Genomic DNA, 14,735 nt, shown 5'->3' on the forward strand with positions numbered 1-14,735 from the left:
GTGAACAATTTACAACTGGACAAAGCTCCCAGTCTGAAGCCTCTTTGCGTTTCCCAACAAAGTTCAGCAGAGAAATTCCATATTAGAATCTTTTGTACATAGTTTAATATGTTTTTGTTTTTCAAATAATATTTTAAAATACTATATTAAAATATTCTATATTATAAATACTGTAGTATATTGCACTATACTAATAAATTGTTCATTTGGCTGCCTCCTCCTCCTCATTATCATTATTAATGTTACATCTCAGTGTTTACTAACTTTGGTAGTTTTCTTAATGTAGTCCTCCTACATGACTTAAGTATGAAGGAGGGCCTCAGTACAAAAACAGTTACCTGCCTGCCCTAAACAACAGAGAAGAAAAAACTAATATGCAAGTACTGCATTTCTGGTATTGCAGACATACTGAGGAATCCAATGACTTTTTTTATAAAACAGGGAGGCTTTTAATCCTTTCCTTCCCTCTTCTTTTGAAGTTCTCCCTACCTATTTCACTCAAATAATTCCAGGCTACTCCCCAGTTTCAAAGATAAATGCTGTAAGACAGGGGTGTCAAACTTGTAACGTCATGTGACATGTCGCGATGTATCACAACTTTTTTTCCATTGCCGGCAATGGGTGGGTGCAGTTTCGTCATGACACATCCCGCCCTTGGGCCGGCAGTTTGACACCCCTGCTGTAAGAGACAGTAAATATTGCTGAAGAGAAAAGCACTTTATAAATAAAAGTTTATGCTGTTGCTTAAAATAGATCTATTAAAAATAGATGGACCTATAATTAAACAAATTTGAAGTAGAGTTAATAATAATGTAGTATGTACACCTATACCAAAGAAGGGAGAAACAAGAGAGCCATGGCACTTATTCATCATGCAAGCAAAGTTTTGCTTAAGATCTTCACAAAGAAGTATAAAGCCATACATAGAGAAGAAAGGCCAAATGAAAAGGCAGGTTTTAGAAAAAGCAGAGGGACATGAGATTAAAGGGTTAACAAAAGATGGATAATGGTGAGAGCAAGAGAATTCAAGATGGTTTACTTTTCCTTTATTGGCTGCAGCAAGCCTTTGATTGTGTAAATTCATGCCAGAATGAGGAATATATTAAGACTAACAGGCAAGCCAGAACATTTGATTATTCTTCAGAGGCACCTTTACAATGTACAAGAAGCTCCTATATATACCAAATTTGGAGAAACCAAGCAGTTCAGAATTAGGAAGGCTGTGAGATAAAAATGTACATTATCCTCATATTTGTTCAATTACACAGCAAATATATTATAAGATGGCAGGCTTGGAGAGATTACAGCTAGAATCAAAATCGGAGGTCGAAATGCAAATATTTGATACAGTATATGCAGGGAGTACCACTTTGTTATCTGGATTTTTTTATGTTGTTTCATTACAGTTTCAGACCTGAACTGATATTTATACATAAAGTACAACTATAAAAGATAAGATGTGATAGTATTCTGATAAGTGTATACATTAACTCAACCCTACTGGAAATACCATTCTGCAACAGATTCTAGATGCCAGGGAGTAGTATTTTTCTAGTTTGTTTACAACCTTTGGGTTTGTGTCAGCCAAAAAATGTTGGATACAAAATTCATCCAGGTGATCATAATGTTTCACTTCTACAGGCTGAAACATTAGTCAAAGGCTGCATCTTAAGAACTCACGTTTGAATGTTTTGACTTCTCTAGATTCAGATGGACAAAGACTCCAAGACTGTTACATCTGTCTTCTAAGACTGCCAAAGGGAGGACATTAAGATAATCTATGAAGAAGGGCTATGGTATTTAGAGTAGTTAAGCAACTTCAGATAATTTGTACAATAATATCATTGTTATGTTCCACTGAATTGTAGCCATCTCCTGGCAATTCTATGGATAAAAGTATTTTACGATACTTTGCAATTTTTGTAGATGAACTCTTGTAGCTTTCAGCATTTTGTTGGGCCACCACTTTCATTATTGGCCTCTTCTTCTTCTGTCCACCTTGATTAACATTATAATCTAGTCTATCTCACCATATAATGTCTCCAAAATATTGTAAGTTTTGTTTTGTTATAGTGCTTCTAGTGAGTATTCAAACTTGCTTCCTCTAAACCATAATAGTGGAAAGAGGCTAAAAAGGGCATTTTAGGTTTCCTCCTATCTTTCTCCAGCTCAATTTGGTTGACTTCATGTTGTAACTCTATGTCCTCAACCCACTGCTTAGTTACCTCGGTAGTTTTGTTGAAATCAGATCTTAACGGGTTCTTACAGGCAGTCCATAAGTGTTTAGTTTACTTATAAAACCTCCCCACCATTTGAAACTAAACCTGTTGATTCCATTAGCAGGAGGAGCTCTATGGTTACTAGACTAAGCCTTAGCCAGTAGCATTATTTGCCAGATTTTTATTTTTATTCTGGAGATGCCAGTATCTATTCTCAGTGCTACATTGAAAACACATTTGTGGTTCTGAAAGAGAGATCTTGAAAAGCCAATCTATACGTTTTCAGAAACAGCAAAGTTAGGGAGTCTAAATGCATTCTACAAATGACTTGAACAACTGTTCTTTCAGCATAGATTAGTAATAAATATTAAGATGACAATGATAACATGGACTAGCTTGTTTACTCATCAATGCCTTAAAGAAGTAAAGATGATAGTTTTGCATTTTTGGGCAAGTAAAAATAAAAACAATGGTTGCTGGTGCTATAAAGAAGAGATTAATTCTAGTAAACTTAGATATAATGAGAAAAGATATGGATATTTTTTTTTATGACAACAGAGATCAGAATAGTTAATGCAATAGTTAAAGCAGGATATGGAAAAGGAGCAAGACCTCTGTGAATTATAGATTTGGACATAATTATCCAGAGTAAAATGGGCTGCAAGAAAAACCAATCAATCTAGCTTAGACTGACTTATTCCTTGAAACAATTATTAGCAAGCAGAAATATATATATACTTTGGGCATGTGATGCAAGCAGATAACAGAATATAGGTAGTCCTTGACTTATGAACACAACTGAGAGCAGAATTTCAGCTGTAAGCTGTTGTTGTCATATGTCAAGGCACCCATATTACCAGATCCATTTGTTTACCATTTTTACAATGACTGTTAAGTGAACCATACTGTTGTTAAGTGAATCCATTCTCCCAAATGGGTCATTTTTGCCAGAAACTGGCAAAAATTGTTGCAATCACAGACACATGACCATGAGGCACTGAGCCAGTTGTAAATGTGAGTTAGTTACCAAGTGCCTGAAATGTAGTCATGTGATGGGGTGGCACAACTTTTTACAACAGCTGGAAGTGCTTTATGGGTCAAAAAGCACCTTTTCCAAGATTGTCATAACTTCAAATAGTTGTTAACCAAACAGATGAGATCTATCTATAGAAGAAAAAAAAGCCTATTATGTTTTCTTCTTAAAAGAAGAAAAAGAAAAGAATGATGCCAGCTGTGATAAAAAGATAAAATCAAGGAGATCACTAGAATGTCCTGATAGGTGGAGATGATGGGCCTTTGTCACCAATGATCACGCTTGTCTCAATAGCACCTAAACTAATTATTGTGATTCCAGACCAAAAAAGGAACTACAGTACAATCATAACCCAAAGAGGTTCTTCCTAACATTTGTAAATGACAAAAAAAAAAAACAGTTGAGCTCCTTCTTCAATAACAGCTTAAGTTAATCACTGACTATAAAACTTCCCTTTTATGACCCTATAATCCCTTAATTCGGCATAGATTCAGGGCAATTGGATGGAGCTGAGAATGACATTATAATGTAGCCGAGTCTTTCCGATATAAAATAACATGACAGCTCCAATTTTATCCTGCTGATTACACTACACAATTTTTCTGTGGTTGTTTATTCTCTTTTATGTACAAAGGATGACATAAAACTGATATACATTTATTGTTTCCAATTTGGTTATATAAAAAGTTATACTACCTAACAGAGAAAATGTATTTAACTTCCAACTAATAATCTGATATAATCTTAGACTTGGCAAAAATTAAATTAGCGTCAAGTTGGCTATCATGTTTTTTGACAAGTAGCCTTTACGTTATGTGCTCTTTAATCACATAACATAGTCCTTAGTCACATCATTATGCTTTTTGTGACATTTGTATATAATATTGGAAACTACAATTATTTTCAATTAATAGAGTCATGTTGTAACAATATTAAACCTATGTGCATTGATTGTAAAGGTCTTATCAGGATGTTGTGAACAGAACTCTGGGGGGTTTTGTTTTGTTTTGTTTTGTTTGGAATTGCCTTAAGGCTATAAAAGTCAGTTTTCAGTTGAAATGTGAAAAGGAACAAAGGAGGAAACTGCTGTGTTTGAATAATATCTTGAGGGGGGCAAAACCAAACAACTAAACTTTGGAGTCTCTCAAAAGTTGTTAATGGCTGGAGAGAAGGTTCTCTCTTTAAAGTTCTGATGAGAGGTAATGGATTTTTATGTTTATTTGGAATGCTCAATCTGTGTTTCTATATATTGGGAAATAAATTCAAATGTTATAAATGGCTGTAAGTTTTTATAAGTTCCTTTAAATAGGAGCTTAACATTCCAAAGCAAAGGAAATGAACTCAGTAGATAGATAGATAGATAGATAGATAGATAGATAGATAGATAGATAGATAGATAGATAGATAGATAGATAGATAGATAGATAGATAGATAGGCAGGCAGGCAGGCAGGCAGGCAGGCAGGCAGGCAGGCAGGCAGGCAGGCAGGCAGGCAGGCAGGCAGGCAGGCAGGCAGGCAGGCAGGCAGGCATGGACGGACAGACAGACAGAAAGACAGACAGACAAATACTAGAAATGTATAACAAGAGCAACAAGAGAACCTTGCTCACATACCACTGTACTACAATGTAACTACTAGTCTGTGAGTGTAAATTGGATGCCTTCAGACACTATCACCTAATATTAGAAATTCTATAGTGTTTATATTTACATAGATTCTGCGTCTATTTTGTAGTGCATGAAATAGAACCCTTGTGTTCTTGTGTGTCAACCGCACTCAACCATTTGTAAGTATCATATAAAAAAACAGTAATGGACAGCAAGTAATCGCATAGAAATGTTACAAATAAGGAATCCCTTTGCCAAATCTGAGAAAGGATAATCCTTGTAAACAAGGAGAAATGTTGTAACCTATGTGTTTATGTTAGTGATACAAATTGCTGAAAGAGTCATGTTTCAAGGCTATGAAACATTTTTCTTTTTAATAACCTCACTAACTGATGTCCCTTGCTTATTTTCCTAACTCCACAAAAGCACTCTACATACACAGCTTTATTCTTTGAAACAGACACAAAGCCCATTTTTCCTCTCTAAGCTGTCAAAGTACAAAAGAAAATATATAAAGTCTTGCACAGATGTAGCAAAGTACTGGATTACATCCTTTGGCAGGTGCTCAATACGCATCCCACATAATCATATGTTAATGACTGGAGTGTGTTAATCAGCATGCATACCTGATTCCTTCTCAACCAAAGTAGGAAAGAAACCACACAATTTACAGCATATAAATGCTGCTACTTTCAAAACACACTGGAAAAAAAATACTGCAATTGAATGAAATACTGCTTCCAAAGCCTGATATCCATAGAAGCTCCAAAAAGCATCCTGTAACCTAGATAAAGCTGAAGGCTCATAATCAATGATTAAGTTTTAAAATGAAACAAATCTCAATGTTCCAGCCTTCCTCAAAGCAACATCCTCATTTCTTTTCCCAAGACTTGATTTTAAATGAAAATTTTGGGGAAAACATTCTGAATCTATTCTAGACAGTCCCAGTTCATTATGTCATAATATATGATAAAGCATTATACAATTGACAAATTGTTTCTTTGGAAAGGAAATACAAAGCCCATTACCTGTTGTTAATCCTACCATGTGACAATTATACTGCACACCTGTTCCTGGACATGCCCCAGTATTCACCTCTCAGGAAGACACTATTCCAATTTCAAAAGACTCTGCTTTTTCAGCACCTTTGAGAACCACTTTTTCCATTTCCCCATGCTACATTGGCTAGTCATTTATTTCCTCTTCTCTTCCCCGTACGCCACCTTTTTCTTGGCATTCTGATTCAAGGAGGGATACTAGTGCCAAGTTAGTGTATTAAACTAGGAGCTGCCGACATATAAATTTAATTAAAGCAACATTTGGAAGACTGTAAGCACTAGGATAACCTAGTGTTTTCATTTATCCATTGCTATGGACGTGCCTCTTCAACTGAATGGATTGTAATGGGGCAGAGCTCAGCATTACACTAAAGAAGATATTGTTGCATTGGTCCTACACGGCACAATTCCAGACAGGTTGGCGCAGAACTGCAGCCTTACTGAAGACGTCTATCCATGTAAACTCTGAAGCAAAAGCAGTTGGATTCACTGCATGCATTCACTTGCAAATAAGACAGGTGTACTATTTTCTATAGCTATTGTACGCGAACATTTCATTGTGGATTTTTTTCAGATGAAAGCACATGGCCAGATATCATTTTACAAATATAGGTTTCATTCTTAGCTTGAGGGAAGCTCGGAACATGGCTTGAAGAGCCAACACAAGATGGCTTGAAGAGCCAATGAGGTGATATAATGGGGCAATGTTTGGACTTGGGATGGAAAATGGGCAGATCCAGGTTCGAGCTCACCTTCAGTTATGGAAGTTTATCGGATGATTCAGGAAAGCCATTTGCTTTCTTTCAGCGAAATTTGCCTCATAGAGTTGCTGTGGTTGAGATAAACAAGAAGAGGAAGCAGTATATATACTACCTTGAGCTCCTGTACAAAGGAAGAATATGATCCTAATAAATCAAATAAAACAGTTATGTGGCTTATATATATTATTTAGTATTACAAGTGATGCACTGTTGCCCTACTGTCAAGAACAGTAGTTTATTGACACATGAATCAACATATGTAGCTGCTTCTCTATTAAAGAAGAATAGAAAAAATCTCTATTATGCAGTCCTCTTATGCAGATAAGAAGTACTCCTTATATCTTATCAACTTACAACACTTTCATGCTGTATTTTATTCTACTCTGTTAGAAATTATTACTTAATGTAACTTGGAAAGAGGCAGAATATATATTTATATAGAAAAAACAAATTAGAAATTTTTAAACCCAAACTATATAATACACAACTGTTTACAGATATACATACATACATAGAATAACAGTTATTAACTCTCTCACTGAATTATACTTTATGTTTTTATACATTGGTTAACATGCATCACCAAAAAGCAATATATTTAGCTGTTATTAACAACAGACATATATCTTTAAGCACAAATTTAGAAGTACACTTTAACTTCAGAGCCAACTTATTTATGTACACATGATTTAATCAAATTTAGAGTCGAGTCGAGTCAAGTCGAATGGAATGGAATGGAACGGAACGGAACAGAACGGAACAGAACAGACCTTGGAAGTCTTCTAGTCCAGTCCCCTGCTCAAGCAGGAGAACTTATACCATCTCAGACAAGTGACTGTCTAGTCCAGTGGTTCTCAAACTGTGGGTCGGGACCCCATTTGGGTCGAACGACCATTTCATGGGGGTCGCCAAACAATGCAGTCCGCCATTTTTTTCCCCTTACCTGTGCTACTCCCTTTTATTCTATTGGCTTTTGAAAGCCAATAGAATAGACTCTCTTGAATAGAGTCTAATTCTATTGGCTTTCAAAAGCCAATAGGAATTGTCCAGGCTGTCTCTGCCCTGTTTAGCCTGTCAAAAGTCCCATTCTGCAAACGGTGCTGCACCAGTTGAGTAGTCCTCGACTTACGACCGGTTGAGTAGTCCTCGACTTACAACCGGTTGGGGGTCGCGGCATTAAAAAGGTTGAGAACCACTGGTCTAGTCTCTTCTCAAAAATCTCCAATGATGGAGCACCCACGATTTCTGAAGGCAAGCTGTTCCACTGGTTAATTGTCCTCACTGTCCGAAAGTTTCTCCTTAACTCTATCTGTGCTGCTCATTTTAAATGTCATAACCCCCTTTGAAAAAGGCAAACATTGATCTGCTTTACATATTCCATTAAGCTATGGTTATCTCAAGCATCATTCATTGGATTCATATGATTCAGGTAAGGTAAGCTATCAAACATAGTTTACATATCACAACGGCTGTGATTACGACATACATCATGCCAAAACCAAATATATCTTGGTACAATGTGTTAACACAGTCACAATCTAGCAGAAGATTATCCAGACAGATTTACTAAATATGAATGCAGTAATGACCACAGAATGAACATGATCTACCATGCAAAAAATTTATAAAAATAATTATAACAGTCATTTTTAAATCAACCAAGTCTAACATTCTCAAATGTTTATCAATTTCTTGTTTGTGTGGCTGTTAGAAAACACAAAATAGGAGGGCTGTGTCCTGTTTCACTCCCTGGTACATTAATTTTACTCCAAGGTACACAAATTGTACAAGTCAATCTTAACAATATTTCTACATTAAAGTTTTTTTAATCAGTCTGTTGATAACTCGATAATTTGTTAAACAAACAGTAGGAATCTCATCAAGGCTGATGAATAATCCAGGAAGAACAGGAACTAGGTAGTAGATAGATCAAATTCTATAATGTCAAGCTTAACTGGGTTCACCCAAACAGATTACTGAAAGGAAATTTCCAAATGAGGTATGATTCTATTTATATGGTCTAAAAGTGTCCGTCAAGTTTCCCCGGCTTGTTATTTAGAATCCATGTAGAACCAAAAACTTAATATGTTGTTTAAAAGAATAAATTTCTCTTCAAGCTTCCATATAAGTAAAGCTTCAGGAATAAGAAAAGAAAGGGGAAAGGAGCAACTGTCCCACTGTGAATGACAAGTTCTAAACACATACATGATTTCATCCGGTTGTTAGGTCATTTTTTTTTTAAGAGGATGATACTGAGGTAATAATTAGGATTAAGTCACTACTGTTCAATGCAAGAAATATTTTAAAGGATATAGGAAGAATATGGAAGCATGGTAGAAAACATTGGTTACTCAACCATTATAGGTAGTCCTTGACTTACAACAATTCATTTGGGGACCAATCAAAGTTACAACAGACTGAAAAAAATGACTTATGACCATTTTTCACAGTTACGACCTTTGCAGCATCCCCATGATCATGTGATCAAAATACAGATGCTTGCCAACTGATTCATATTTATGACTGTTGCTGTGTCCCAAGGTCATATGATCCCCTTTTGCAACATTCTGACAAGCAAACTCAGTGGGGAAGCCAGATTCAATTAACATTTGGGTTGCTAACGTATCAACTGCAGTGATTCACTTAACAACTGAGGCAAGAAAATGGGGCAAAACTCACTTAACAAATGTCTCAGTTAACAACAGAAATTTTGGGCTGAATTGTGGTCGTCAGTCAAGGACTTCTTGTATTTCTTCTGCCACTACTTGCTTTCATCCACTATCTATTTTTAGTGCCACCTGAGTAAGAAATAAGGAGTTTTATAACCATTTCTTTTTTTATTGTTACTCCCTGGTGTTTTTTTAACCTATCCTCATAAATTTCTACCATTTTTGCTGAGGCATCTACAATAATAATAACAGTAGTAAAGTTGGAAGGGACCTTGGAGGTCACCTAGTCCAACCCCCTGCTCAGGCAGGAAACCCTACACCATTTCGGACAAATGGCTGTCCAGTCTCTTCTTAAAAACTTCCAGTGTTGGAGCATTTACTGCTTCTGGAGGCAAGCTGTTCCACTGATTAATTGTTCTCACTGTCAGGAAGTTTCTCCTTAGTTCTAGGTTGCCTCTCTCCTTGATTAGTTTCCACCCGTTGCTTCTTGTCCTGCCTTCAGGTGCTTTGGAAAATAGCTTGATTCCCTCTTCTTTATGGCAGCCCCTGAGATATTGGAATAATTTATATGATCCAACTGGAATATTTCCTTTTCCAAACCAGAATTTAAAAATAAGGATGTGCAAAAATTTTCAGTCTGAAATATTCTGAGCTGAAATCATCTGTTTCAAAGGTTTCAGACTATAAACAAAACACTTAGAACAAAGCAACAGAACTTTGAGTGTTGCAAGAATACTTTGTACTGCTGTTCAGTTGGTATATAATTGGCTGGCCTTATTTCAAACTTTTTTCCGACAGCAGAAACAGTCCAGACCTCAGTACTGTTAATAGGGTGGGAGGGGTGATGAGAAGGGGAAGAACGTGTAGAGAACTGGGAGGAAAGCAGCACTTAAGCATGCAGCCACAGAAGAAGATAGCTATCCACAAATGCAAGCTTTCCAGCCTGCTCGTGAGTAATCACCCTTTTGTTTAGCTTTGTTTTATTTCTTTGCTAGGAGGAAATTAGACTTCAAGAGGATAGACAATGTGCAATGGATTGTGCTTATTTTGTCAGCAAATAAAGCAAATGTGTATGGAGGCATATTGTGATTAGCATGCAGTTGGTGCAAATGCGAAGATCATTATTACAATGTTGGTTCAATTAATTTGCTGAATTTGGGTATGCGTGTGTGCATGTACTCTCGTGTCCTGCTGAAGCTAAGCATCAGCAATCTTTTTTGACATTTAATAGGTATGCATTCTGTGAACCTCCTTGTATTTACTGTCATGTTATAATGTTATTCCTGCAGTTAAAAGAAATCAGCAGTTACTCCATGTATAAGAAAAAAAAATAAGCCAAGAGAACATGATTTATGTTGCTAACAGCAACAAAAATGTGTAATTGTATGTTTAAAAATTATAAACTGTAAGAAAAAAATCATAAGAATAAAAAAAATCTAGTTGCCTTCTTGGCTTGTTTATTTTCTGACTTAGAAAGAAGCTAGTTCAAAGGAATGGTTGCTATTTTTTGTCTTGATCCTTTGCTATCTTAATTCCTCAGGATATATTTTAAAAGCTGAAAAACCTTATCTAACTAAGAAAAAGTGGTTCTGATACCAGATTCTTATTTAAACAAACCTATTTTTCAGTGGATGAGGTCAGGCCTATTTTTTCCATTGTTTTCTATGAGAATTTGTATTTTAGTGCATTCATAAATGTTTTAAAAATCATCCTTTAGCCAGATTTTATCCAAGTTGATTGGCCAGTAGCAATCGGCATAGTCTACTATCAACCTATTTGTGATATTGCGGAATGTGAAACAAGGGAACAATGGGTTCTGAATATAGTTAAAAACTTCACACAAACAAAAAGCTTTTAGTTATTTATCTTTACTTCATATGACTCTAGAGAAACCATTATGTCATAGTGTGTAATTATTCAAAACTTCCTCTATTTGTATATTTACAAAAACCAGACATTTGTTGATTTTTCACTAGCAAGCAAAGGAAGACAGATATGAATACAGACTCTGAACTGAAAAGGGAGACTCTGAATCTGAGATAAAAAAATACTCTTTTCCATATCACCAAGTTGAGATCCAAACGGAATCATGCGCACATGCTACTATTATACTCTATTGTTGTTCTTGCTTTTCAAACAAACCTCTCTGTAATAAATGCTCCAAACTCTTTAATTCTAGTTCTAAACACTTATTTCCCTGTCTTAGTAATAGCACTGTGCTTTACAGCCCCCTTTAAGTGGTTTACAGAGTTGTTGCCCCCAACAATCTGGGTCCTCAGTTTATTGACCTCAGAAGGATGAAAGGCTGAGTCAACCTTGAAAATCGAACTCTTGGCAGTGGACAGAGTCAGCCTGCAATATTGCATTTTAACCACTGCACCATCATAGTTCTTTAATTATTTACATTGTTCTCAAGTACACAAAAACAAAAACTATTTTAATAAACTAAATCTACTAACACCTTAAAATGTACCTTTAAAGATGTTTTTGCTCCAAATGTTTTCAAGGACAGGAGCACCAAAACCTATCACTTCTGAGGTACAATGAAGATTCTCCTTCTCCAATTGTTATGACTCTTTCCATTGTAAATCTACAAGAATGGTGATAAGATATCCAGGCTGATGCTACTCCAGGCCTAATGTAGAAATTGTTGCCTGTTGCTGAATCTATTAAATGAAGAATCTCCATAGACATTATTAAATGAAGAGTGCAAAAATAATTTCTAAATGCACCTCCCATTTGTTAAATTCATCATATAAGTACATAGTTGGGAATACTAGAGGGAATGTTAAACCAAAATATTTTGGCTTCCAGATATTCAAAGCACATAAAGTACTCAATAAAAAAAACAATTTCTAAAACTGTCCAACAGTTTGAACACAATTTTCATTTATACAATTGATTTAATGATACATATAAGTTAAATATACAGGGTATTTAACGTGTTATGTTACTGCAATCTTATACTGTAAGTCAGATAAGTGCTGGAAATTTCAGAATGCTGGAAATTAAGGCATTCTTTTCATATTCGTTATTGTTATTAAATCTTGTATAGCTGCACTAGGTGGCTTCAACTGATAAATCATTATTTGGCCCCAGTACGTAACTATTCACATGAATGATTTACTCATGTTAGCAGTGTAAGTATCTCTAACACTCAGCAACAATTTCAGCAAGGACAAGCCACAAACTGTCCAACAACTCCATTCCTGTAAACAACAGAACCTCTGCAAGATCTTCTGGGAATGGAGATGTTGGACAGTTTGTGACTTGTCCTGCTGTGACCAGAACTCATGTTCTTAATATTAATGACCTCGTCTGTTTAGGAACTGGCACTTGATAATTATTTCTTACCTGTAAATGATGCTACAGATGCTTTAAACATTAAAAATTAAAACTGACGTATAGTGCTTTAGATATTGCATGAGCTGTTAATTTCATGGGAGAAGACAAAATATTTTAATTAATAAATTAATTGTAATATCTCAAGTATTATACTTGGTATGAACAGATTATTCCTGTGGGTAGTAATTTTTACAAACAAGGGGTGAGTTCTACTAATTCATAGAAGACTATGCCTTCTGCTTTTTAAAGATATGTTTGATTTAATCCAAATAAAACTCATGATTTACAAGTAGACATATTAGGTTGTGATAAAGTGGGCCATCACATGACCAGACCCATTTTATTATAGAGGCAATTGTTAAGAAAACACCACAATCATTAAGCAAGCCTATTGTTTGCTATGGGCAAATTTCTGCTAGAAACTAGAAGTAAACACGAATTTCTGGCAAAAAAAGTGGTAAATCACTGAGATACGATCACGGAGCACTACAAACAGCAATAAATGCAGGCCAGTTGCCGAGCATCTGAACTGTGTTCACATGATTGTGGGAGGGACAAGTCAGAACTTTGAAACCAGGTCATAAGCAGATTTAGTAGGCTCCATTGTAGTTTTGAATGGCTATATAAATTTAGTTAATAAATAAAATAAATTATATGCTCTAAAAATTACTCAGTAATTCAGTTCTCATTTAACAACTACGGATTAGAAATAAAAATAAACTTTTCCCTTTGATATAAATCCACCATATTTTCACTTTACAAATTTCACAATTTTCTAAAACCAAAATCCACATACCAGGAATGATATTTACAAGAATGCATCTACAACATTATAGATACAAAAATACAAAAAAAGGGCTATACCACAAAATAAATGATGTATTGAAGCATATGCATAGATTCACAGACAAAGCATGTGTGTGAAACGTAACAAATATGAACTATGTACAAATTTTAAAATGTACTTCTAAAAATGATGCAAATTATACGGAGGAAATGAAGAAAGTGACATATCTTTCCATCTCTAGCAGCACTATTTCTCACTTTTGATCTTTCCTGCATATCATTTCATATAGAAGCAAGATTATATAAAGGATAGACGTACTGAACATTTGGTTACAAAATCACCCTATGCCGCAACTATAAATGAGCATATTTATTGATCTATAGCCGGCCTCTAGGCCGGTTGCATCATGCTTAGGCCGCCTCCACCCCAGCTCCAGCAATGCAAAAAAAGTCATGATACGTTGTGACACGTGACATGGCAAGTTTGACACCCGTGATCTATAGGAACGGTTACTCCTGAAGTCTACTGGAGTCATGAGGTCAGTAATGATTTTCAGCTAAGGCTCTCAAAGTTGATTCGAAAATCTGATACGGGTGTAACTTTTATATCTTTCAGCTTTTTGAAAATACAAGAGTTGAGTTGAAGCCTAATTTTTCCATAGAAACAGAAAATCTTGAAGAAAGATTTGGGGACTACAAAATAAAGCATCCACAGGCCTTGTACTGTTTCCTTTCACATTTGGTTGCAGTTATTTTATAAGTGATTGATCTCTCATTAACTGAATAAGGCTCTAACACCTGGATTCAGAGGAATTTTTTTTTGCTCATTACATAGTATGAGCAACTAGTTTGTGCCTTAGGGAAGCATAGCAGGATTGAGAATCCTCTCTGGAATTGATCCACAACTATGGATAAGGATACATTTTACTAAAATACCATCACATCTGCAACTTCCTGGAAAGTTTGCATAGTAACAAAAAGCCCGGAATCTTTATTAAAAAGATGATGTGTCATCCTTGCAAAAGGTTCTCTCAGTGTCCAAGTCAACATCAAATTTTTTTCCTACATCATCCCAACCTAGCATAGGATGAGGCCAGGCCCTGGGCAGAAAAGGACAAACCATTAGAAAGTAACTGCTACCTTGCTGACATCACTTGATGTCACGTGATCAGGAAGACAAATGAGACCTTTGTGGAGATTACACTGGGGGATGATGTAAGGAGCAAGACATTTAGCTGCCTCAATTTTTATACTAA

General features: G+C 35.6%; 1 protein-coding gene across 15 annotated transcripts in view; it reads right to left on the bottom strand.

Annotated features, from left to right (window-relative positions):
• SOX6 (SRY-box transcription factor 6) overlaps positions 1 to 14,735 on the bottom strand; it is a 480,950-nt gene that overhangs the window by 260,176 nt on the left and 206,039 nt on the right. The window contains exon 1 of one of the 15 annotated variants that reach the window (XM_039344602.1): positions 6,671 to 6,688. The exons of the other annotated variants lie outside the window; for them this stretch is intronic. The gene's annotated coding sequence lies outside the window, so the exon portion shown is untranslated. Of the gene's footprint in view, positions 1 to 6,670; positions 6,689 to 14,735 lie in introns of those variants that run through there. 15 annotated transcript variants of the gene reach the window in all.

Source organism: Crotalus tigris, unplaced genomic scaffold, assembly GCF_016545835.1.
Source record: "Crotalus tigris isolate CLP2741 ecotype Arizona unplaced genomic scaffold, ASM1654583v1 scf7180000017933.3771270, whole genome shotgun sequence".
NCBI lineage: Eukaryota > Metazoa > Chordata > Lepidosauria > Squamata > Viperidae > Crotalus > Crotalus tigris.